This window comes from Octopus sinensis, linkage group LG8 (assembly GCF_006345805.1).
Source record: "Octopus sinensis linkage group LG8, ASM634580v1, whole genome shotgun sequence".
NCBI classification, from domain to species: Eukaryota; Metazoa; Mollusca; class Cephalopoda; order Octopoda; family Octopodidae; genus Octopus; species Octopus sinensis.
This window is the reverse complement of record NC_043004.1, coordinates 74,815,121-74,822,864: the sequence shown is the minus strand read 5'-3', so window position 1 is coordinate 74,822,864 and position 7,744 is coordinate 74,815,121. Positions and strand designations below refer to the sequence as shown.

The following is a 7,744-nucleotide window of genomic DNA, read 5'->3' as shown; positions in this document are numbered from 1 at the left end:
TATAATCAGAAATATAATTAACATATTTAATATATAATTAGCATATAATTAGCAATATAATTAACCTGGCTGTACTAAAACTCCATAATTGATTAGCTCATAGAATTAATGAGGAGGGAGAGTATATTTCACGCGTTGGAGAGTGTGATATGGTAACATGTAAAAGGATTTTGCTACTAGTTTTTGGCATCTCTATAGTCACAAAGAAACGTAGACACTCCCTTGGTCTTATCGCACAAGATCCAGAGGAACAGCGACGAAGTATTAGACAGGGAATGAGAGCAGGCTATACTCACACTCATTTCACCCGCGTAAGATGAAACTATGTAATGAAGGATTCAACACATCAAATGTCAAGGGATCGAAAGAACGATCTTATGATGTTCAGATGAACCTACCAACCACCAAGCCATGCCCCTACATGAGGTTTATGCAGACATGAAAATAATTACTTATAAAATACATTTGCTTCTCTCTCACTCAGCATCTCTTTTTGTATCTGTGCCTATACGTGTTCCTTTATCATCTCGAATGTACTCACAAGTGCTCAGTATGTGTGTTGATACGCACTGCCTGTTGTATTTCATTAGAAAACTATTCAATTGCGATGAAAACTAGAAAATTAATGAGTAAAGAATAAGTGCAAAAGAACCGTAGTAGCAGACATTTTGACATTTGACATTTTATTTCCACATACTAAACATAGCGGCAAAAGAGGGTCTTGGGTTCCAGTCCATGTGAAACCAAGGCTTAAATAACTTGCATCGTACTTTCGAGTAGGCTGCGGTTTCAGTTTCTTATTTGCTTCACTTCAGTTTTGCTCACTTCTAGGTTCACATTCATCAACATCACACTTCTTTTTAATAAGAAACCTACCCATTTTGTATGGGTTTAGATTTTTGCAAGTGAAAACAACAACACTTCCACTCTGAACGCCTGTTTAACACAATAAAAATACCACGTCTGCTACCATCGCCTGCAAGTACCACACTACCGCCTGCAAGTTCCACACTGCCGCTTGCTTGGCTGTTGTAGAGTCGTTGAAATCTCGTTTAAAACATGTTTGCAACGCGTATCGAACCTACGTGCAGGCCTGAAGCTAGCTGTTTGTTGCAAAGAAGAGTGCTGTTGTTATTCTTTTTGCCTTGACGGAAATACAAGTATATCCATCATGTTAACGTAATGGTGGACAGGTCAGTTTTAGCTTCCCTACTATTATAATGTAAACCTTTTTGAAGTCATAATATTCTGTGCGTGTATACCAATATTCCACTGAACTTTTTAATAATTCCTTCTGGAAATTATCTTGAGAATGTATAATATATTTGTTGTAATCTTTTCTGCCCAATATTTCAATGAACTTGTTAAACTTTTTTATGTTCTTAACATGCTCTTGTCACCAAAGAATGTATATATATGTATTGTAGTACTCTGTGTCAACCAATATTCTGTGCGTGTTTGAAAGTACAGATACAATACCAATATCCTACTGAACTTTTTAATAATTCCTTCTGGAAACTATCTTTAACATGTTCTTGAGAATGATTATTTATGTTGTAATCTTTTGTGCCCAATATTTTAAGGAACTTGTTAAACTTTTTTATGTCCTTAACATGTCCTTGTTACCAAAGACTGTATATATGTAATGTAGCATTTTGTAACAACAAATAATTAAAGCAACCAAACTTCTACATGTTACTTTTGACAATCTTTTTCCAAAGAGTGAAACCGGTAAAGTAAATAAACATTTTTTAAAATTGCCTTTTCAAACCTTCTTTCGTATATAATTCCACTCGTGCGGTACCCTACAATTCCACTTTATTATATATGTATATATATATATATATATATATATATATATATATATATATATATATATATATATATATATATATATATATATATTCCAATAATAATATTAGGGAGTACTTATATATTGATCATTCATTTTTATACATTTTGAGATCTAGTTATATGTTTTATAAAAATATATTTTATTTGTTATTCATGTTTTGGTTTATGTCTATCACTGTTTGAGTTGCATAATAGTGGTTTTATCTCTAATGTATATTTTATATATATATATATATATATATATATATATATATATATATATATGGTATTTTTATGCCATCTTATATTCTTTTCAAATTTTTGGAAATGTTAGTAATTATATATATATATATATATATATATATATATATATATTACAAGGTTTTTAAATAAATGTACATATTATAGAAATATTTATCTTACTTTTTAGACCTTAATCTTTGCTTTGATTCAATAGAATATTTATACCGGACGATAGCTGAATTTTATTAAAGATTCATTGTTGAATAGTTTTACTATGACCGCCTTAACATTATGCTAGAAATAAGCATTATGGGGTTTCTTTTTATATAAAAGTTCCTCATCTTATGACGTCCATTGTTTTATCTATCCTTCTTCTCTTACTGAATCCTGAAATCCTTTTCAAAATTTCTGTTAATAGGTAAATTTTACTAAGTTTAGATGCACATTTTCCATTATATATAAGTCCTACCTCTGGTCGCATGCTGTAGTGCTGAAAGGGAAAGTGAATCGAGGGCGAATCGAAGTAAAGTAGACACCCCCGACAACGATGCTATCTCTGATACCCCTTATTCTGCTTGTTCCCTAATTCCCGCCCCTCAAACTTCACAGCTCAGCATCGTCTATACCAACTCGTGCTCCTTATTTCCTAAGTTCAGCGAATTATTTACACTGGCCATGCATGATTCCCCAGATGTGATAGCTACCACCGAGACTTGGCTGACTCCAGCAGTAAAGGACTCGGAATTCCACCTACAGGGCTACACCCTCTTCAGATGTGACAGAGAAAAAGGGCGAGGTGGAGGTGTTGCTGTGTATGTTAAATCTGATCTCAAACCGTCCAGCGGTATTCTACCCACTAATGCTCAACCTACAACAAAATTCGATGCCGTCTATTGCAAGCTTAGCCTATCCGGGTTTTGCCTGCCCGTGTTAGCTGTCTACAGGCCGCCTCTTGCCGACCCCCAGGACGATGCTCATTTACTCGAAGCGATAAGATTCGTTTCAGCTTCTCATGACTGTTTGATATTAGGAGACTTCAACGCTCCCACGATCGACGGGCCCGCATCAATTTGTACATCATATTCCCGGTTCAGCCGGGCCCTTCTTGACGTGGCTGAAGATTGTTTTCTATCGCAACATGTTGAATATCTGACAAGGCATCGGTCTGGGCAGCAGCCATCTATGCTGGATCTGGTATACTCCCGCTATCCAAGATCAGTGTCAGGCTTATCTGTGTGCGCCCCTCTTGCCAAGAGTGATCACGTGGTCCTGAAGTTCGACATGCACACAACATTTTCTACGCCCACGACTACTTCGCTGCCACGCAGAGTATTCTCTGCAATCAATCTTGAAATTCTAACCGAGACTTCCTCGCTTCTGAACTGGCGATCTCTGATGACGATGTACTCAGTTGACGAACTATGGTCGTCCCTCAAGGCATATGTAATCTGGTTGACTGACCAAGCAGTTCCCGTTGGGCTTCCCAAGAAGAAGAAACACAAGCCCTGGGTGACGAAGAAGGTTAAACGAGAACTTAGACTCAGAGATATTGCTTGGGTTGAATTCAAAAATCTGGACTCGACTGCAGCTTTTGAGTTGTACAAAACTCAACAAGACCGAGCCGTGAAAATTGAAAAGGAAGAACGCTTCAGATATGAATACAGAATCGTGGCAAACGCAAGTCGCAATCCAAAACCCTTCTTTGCCCATGTCCAACGGAATTCCCGCTTGAACAACCGAATTGCAACGTTGGTAGACTCAACAGGCGTATCGATTAAGGACCCTTATCAGCAGAGTCAGTTATTTGCCAAGGCTTTTTCAACAATTTTCAAACAAGATGATGGTCGTGAACCCCCTCCATTTGATAGATCGGTACCTCCAATGCCTAGATTGGTCATCACTCGGGACGAAGTCGAGCGCGTTATTCAAGGCCTCGATGTCAACTAGGGTCACGGCCCTGATGGCATACACCCACAGGTTATCAAAGCGTTGTCTCCGGTCATCTGCGAACCTTTAACACTTGTATTCAACATGTCATTGGCGACGGGTGTTATACTTGCGGACTGGAGAACAGCGATAATCTGCCCAATTTTCAAGAAAGGGAGCCGCAAAGACCCGCTTAACTACCGACCGGTTTCCCTTACTTCAATAATCAGCAAGATGTTCGAAACCATCCTTAAGAAAAGTATGTTGCTCCACCTCCAAAACACAGCCTCTATCTCTGATTCCCAACACAGCTTCGTGCCGAAGAGATCATGCTTGACCAACTTACTGGTAATGGAAGAATTGGTGACGCGTATTCTGGATGATGGTGATGTTGTTGACATCGTTCTATTGGACTTTGCCAAAGCTTTTGACTCGGTTAACCACCGCCTATTACTTGTCAAGCTTCAAGCATATAGTTTCCATCCGGATATTGTACGATGGGTTGGTGCCTTCCTCTCAGATCGCTTCTTCCAAGTCCAAGTTAATGGTTCGCTGTCCGACGTCTCCAGTGCGAGCAGTGGCGTGCCTCAAGGTTCAGTGCTTGGGCCCTTATTTTTTTACTCTTCATAAATGACTTGCCCGACGACCTCACGCAACACACCCTTCTGTTTGCCGATGATGTCAAACTGGTCGCTCCTCGTGGTGATATAGATGATCTTCGTCGATGCCTCCACCAAGTTTGGAGATGGTCTAACGAATGGGACCTGTGTCTGAACGTGTCAAAGTGCTGTCATCTGCCTGTTGGCTCTTCTCCTGCAACTCAACTTGATTTCGAGCAGGGTCGTCTGCTGCTGGAGAGGACCGACCAGGTAAAGGACCTGGGTATCTTGGTGAATTCTTCCTTTTCGCCTTCGGCCCAGTGCGTTCATGCTACCAACAAAGCACGCGGAGTTCTGTTTTTGATTCGACGGTCATACGGAATGCTCACAGTAGCCATAGTCCTACCGCTCTATGTCACGCTGGTGAGACCTATATTGGAGTACGGGGTTGAAGCCTCATCTCCTTATCTCCTCAAAGACATACATCATCTCGAAAGAGTCCAGAAGCTGGCTACCCGCATGGTTCTTGGTCTCAAGCATTTGTCTTATGAAGAAAGGCTGAAGACGCTCGACATTTATTCTCTAGAAAAACGACGACGCCGTGGTGATCTCATTCTTGTTCACAACATCATAAGCGGAAAGTGTAACCTCTCGAAAGAGCTGTTCTTCACTCCTGCTCCAGAGCGTAGACTACGGGGTCACTCCGAAAAGCTCTATCTGCGACGATTTCATCTCAATCGAAGGAGAGGGGCTTTCCCCGTCCGAGTTACGGATCCGTGGAATAACCTGCCGGACGAGATAGTGAAGATGCCGACGACCGCTCGGTTCAAAGCCTCTCTTGACCAGAAATGGCCTGAACTCTTTGCATGAACACCCCTGTAAATAACTCCACGTCCCCCTACATGGCCTTGCTTTTTGCTTTTTGAGCCAAAAAATGAACTTAACTATTCTTCTGTCGCTCTAAATTATAGTAGGCTTTAGGTATTCTTTCCCTAAATTTATTCTACTACAGAAATAGCAAAAAGGAGCAATGTATTTTAGTCTCTAGTACTGATAAAAAAATTTCTAAAAAATTTAATGTAGTATCCTGTATGTAGGGAAGTCAATATGGTCATACGCATCCGAGGAGTGCAGTTTATTTCAAACTCATGTAATGTTTGCATTGATCGAGTAAATGGAGCTGCTTGAAGCGGCCGTAATGCCTGCACATCGTTATTACTTATTAGTTTTTTATACATCTAACTTCGAACTGTGCAGACAATACTGGGCAGATTTGGTGCCTCACCTTAAGTACCTAATTCAACTCAACCTCAATTATATATATATATATATATATATATATATATATATATATATATATATATATATATATATATATATATATATATACATATATATATCATAGTAGGGAATATAATTCCAAAACTTACAGGGAAAAATTCAATTTAACAATTATAAATCAAATTTCACAATATATATTATATGTATATAATTTAGAGAAAAACCACGAATTTTTTATATATTTCTTTGATAATTAGTATAAGTTAAGATAAATACATTTATTCTACTATTATTATTGTTTATTATTATTTATTATCTTAGACCTGATGAGTGACTATATTTTTAAATAGAATTAATTTTAGTACGATTTAATTTTGAATCGAATTGATATTATTATTATTATTATGTATTTGAAAATAAAGCCATAAAACGTGCGTAGTCTTTTTACTACTGTTTACTATTATTGTACTTTATTAATTTAAAATAAGTTTTTTTTATAGTATATGTTTTCGATATGGTGTGAATAACATCTTCTTTATTGAATTGTTTAATAGTGGTTTTTCTCTAAATTATGTATATATACACGCATATATATATATATATATATATATATATATATATATATATATATATATATATATATATATACGGGTACAGGACATCAACAACGGTTCAAACAACATGAAATACGTAAACAAACGGGTTAAATACAAAGACGAGAAAAATGGAGAACAGAACAAGTAAACACCGAGAAAGGACCTTCATCAGTTGTCGGATGCCTATCTACTCGTCATTTCCAGAATTGTCTGAGTTTACTTATCCAGTTCTTCAATTTTATCTCGTTTATGTATTAAACCCGTTTCTTTACGTATTCCATGTTGCTTGTACCATATATGTCATAGTTAGTTTACTATTTATTATTTAATTGAACTCCATGCATCCATTTCCAAGTAAGTTATATATGTATATATAACATTACGTCAATTCAAAAAATAATAATCATCAGATGAAACACATTTTCAAAACACTACCATATCCCATGTATACAGTAGAGAAATGCTGGAATCCAGCTGAAGCTGACCGTGAAATGGGTCAGATTCACGGTTATTTTCTCAACACTTTGTCTGGTGTCATATTCCCTATCTCATGGTCGCACTGAATCATAAAATCTCATAGGATCTTTGCATTATCATTTTCGAGGATGCCTTCGGGTTTATGTTTCTACCACCTTTTGGCTGTGTCAAGTCCATACATGTAGCGAAGTGTCCAAAAGACATTCCTTGCTATATTGCCACGTTGTCTACTGGGCTAGTGGCGTACATTGACTGGTAATATGCCATACTGTTTCACTATTTTGTCTACAAGTTCTGCACTTATCACTTTCTGTTGTTTTTCTGTATTTAATTTAATTGGTTCTTAATGCTTGCTCTTAGGCAGCACAGATTAGATCCTCCGTTTCCGGTTTTAAATCACTTTTAGTCATTCATAACCATCTTTGTTCTCCATCTGCCTTGTCTTCAGCATTCCAATGAAATTGTTCATGAATTCTTTTGTTTATCCACCTATTTTCAGTTTCATTCGTGTTCAATTGCTTGTACAGTGCTTTATCTTTGCAACCTTCCGTCCTACACAAGCCTGACCTTCTCACTTCCAACAATAGTGGTTCTGTGGCATCTTTTTGCATACCATGCTACGTTGTTTTCTTCTGCTCTAATACTGAGTACGCGTTCAATCAGCCCCCCCTCTGCCTCTTTTTCTTGGTGTATTCAGTCTGTTTTGTCACTTTTGGGGTTGAGAATCCCATATCTAGTCAGCAACTTTCTTGTCTTTCTGTCTAAGCTGTTTAGCTCGTCTACCGTCCA

The 7,744-nt window shown here is 37.6% G+C and overlaps 1 protein-coding gene across 1 annotated transcript in view; it reads right to left on the bottom strand.

Moving 5' to 3' along the window:
* Positions 1-5,792: 5,792 nt before the first annotated feature.
* LOC118764585 (galaxin-like) overlaps positions 5,793-7,744 on the bottom strand; it is a 97,779-nt gene continuing 95,827 nt past the window's right edge. Inside the window, exon 4 of the transcript XR_005000402.1 lies at positions 5,793-5,803. The gene's annotated coding sequence lies outside the window, so the exon portion shown is untranslated. The remainder of the gene's footprint in view (positions 5,804-7,744) is intronic.